Genomic DNA, 2667 nt, shown 5'->3' with positions numbered 1-2667 from the left:
GGCGAAGAGCTGGCCGGGCTGGGGTAGTGCAGGGAGCGGGGCCGCGCACGGGAGCTGCAGCCGCCTTTCCGGGACGTTCGCTCAGCCCGGCGCCCTGGCCACTTCCGCAGCCCGGAGCCCGGGAGCCGAGCGGTGCGAGCGCGCCGCTGTGAGCCCGGGGAGCTCCGGTGCGCTCCGCCCGCCTCGCCCGCGCGCTCCAGGCGAGTGCCAGGTCGCGCCCCGCGCGCCGCTTAAGTAGAGCCGCCCGCTCGGGGCGCCGCGGCGCGCAGGAGGCGGGGGCGGCTGCGGAGCGGCGGAGCCTCGCTCCCCGGGGCGGGAGGGGGGCGGGGGAGAGGGGTATCGATTTGCATTTTAAACGCTGAAGCCGCGCCCGGCCGCTGGCTCCACCCAGACTCGCGAGCTCGTGGGGGCGGGCCGAGTGCCGGTTTTCTCTCCTCCCCGCCCCGCGCTCCAGCCCCTTCCCACTCCCGCCCAACTTTCTTTCTTGACCCAAGTAAGCAGAGACAGCTGCTGCAGGCCCCTGCAGAAGGGGAGCCTGCTTCGGAGGGGTGGTCCCCACACCCCCTTCCCGTCCCAGCCCCACCCGGCGCCAGGGGACACTGGAAGGAGGACGTCAACTTCCCGGCTCCCGGGCGTGTGGAAGTGGGCGGCGGCCTCCGGAACCGGCCGCTTTCAACACTGGGGCCGTGGCACTGCCCTAGTCGGTGGTCGCGTTGCTGAAAGTTCTCGGGAGACAAAACATCTGCAGATACGAGGGGGCCGCCCCATTCCAGAGGCAGCCACTGGGTTCGCGTGGAGGAGTAGCCAGGAACCCCCCCCTCCCCCCGCCCCTAGAAACAAAAAGCAAGCTAGCCTCGGTGACCTGCCATAGGACGCTCTCCGATGGTTTACTTTCTGGGTTAAGATCGGGCAAACGCATTGGTTGGGAGACCTCTGAATTGGAGGAAGTAAGCGGAAATGGCAACGGGGCACTTCGGTGAAAAAAAGGGAGTGACTTCGCTGTGCCTTCCCGGGAGAGCGACCTCCTCCCGCAGCCTCCGCCTCTGAGGCCCGGCGGAAGGAGTCTAGCGAGGCCGGGGGAAGGCTCCGTCTCCCGGTCCCTCTCAACCCTTGCTGAGTCGCGCCATAAAACTCAGAGGTTTTGCGGATCTAACGTAATTTACAAAAACTACCTTTCGGTCCCTGCGTTGTTACCCTCCCAGAGGTCCAGGCGACCCTGCTCTCCTGCGCGCCTGGGTCATTCAATCCGTTCAGTCCTTTCCAGGTTCCCTCTACTCTCAGGGCCTTACACTTGAAGTCCTTTTCCTAAATCGCCTCTGGCCTTCTAAGGCCTGCTCCCTGCACATTGGTATTCACCTGTCACATTGCAGCCCCGGAAGACTCCGCCTCCCCCAGGATGCCTTCCCTGGCTTCCCAGGCGGGGCGGGGTGGGGGGGGGGAGGGGTGCGCTTCCAGATTGCTCCTTCCACGTGCCCCGCCTGAAGCGCAACTCATTGCGAAATTTCATATTTGTGATTATCTGATCTCTGACTTTGGTAAATAAAGTGTTCCTGAGCGCTGCAGAAAACGGGCACAAAAGAGGGTAGTGAAGGATGTTAAGAAACCACCAGGTCAAGGAATATTTGTTGTGCACCTGCTACTTCCCAGTTGGTAAAGAATGCAAGATTGAACAAGCCCCCAGGCAGCATTCGGTGTAACCTGGGAGGCAAAGGGTCAGAAGTCTGAGCGGGGATCAGACCAGCTGGAAGTACAGACCCTCAATCAGGGGTGAGATCTTTGTTCTTGATAATAATGTTTGTTTACCCTTACTGTAACTACCCACTGAGATTTACAGTCTCCTCGTGATTATGTGTCATTTTTATTTTGAAATCTTTATGTCTGCTGAACAATTATTCATGTCACTGTGCTGAAATAAGATCAAGCCTCACACTAGTTCGCTTAATTGCAAGTACAGATTTTGACACTGAGTATATTTGATCACTCTTTTTTCGTTCATTCTCTGTGATAATAGATGACATAAAAATTCCAAGTTCCAATGCTGAGTTTCTAGGTGGTTGTGCTACTACTACTTGTATCAGTGGCACCGGTTTGACAAAACCAGTCTCTTTCCTATGAATCTAAGAAAAGGCTTGTTCGTATCAATTCTGTACTTATTTTTGTACCGTTACTTTGCTCATTGTATCAGCAATCCCTGTCAGGTCTGCCTTCCAAACACTTCCAGGCTATTAACATGTGGCCCCACCTCCCTGCCACCACCCTGGACCAAGCCGCCTATCGCCTCTTGCCTGGATTAGTGCATCCGTGGCCTCCTAACTACTAGTACTTCCAACCTTCGCCCCGTACAGTGTTGTGTGTGTGTTTATCACCAGAACAAAAGAAGGGATCCTATTATAACCTAAGTCAGATCATCTTACTCTACTCTGTGCCCCTCCATGGCTTCTCGTCAGGTAAAAAACCAGCCCTGGCTGCCTGGCCAGTTCTGCTCAGTGGTTAGAGTGTCAGCCTCAGGGACTGAAGCGTCTTGGGTTCAGTTCTGGTCAAAGGCACATACCTCAGTTGCAGGCTCAATTCCTGGCCCGGGCAGGGCTCCTACAGGAGGCAACCAATCGATGTGTCTCTCTCACATGAATGTTTCTCTCTCTCTCTCTCTCTCTCTCTCTCTCTCTC

This window comes from Myotis nattereri (genome assembly GCF_964212035.1).
Source record: "Myotis nattereri genome assembly, chromosome: 2".
NCBI lineage: Eukaryota > Metazoa > Chordata > Mammalia > Chiroptera > Vespertilionidae > Myotis > Myotis nattereri.
This window is presented reverse-complemented; position numbering follows the sequence as displayed.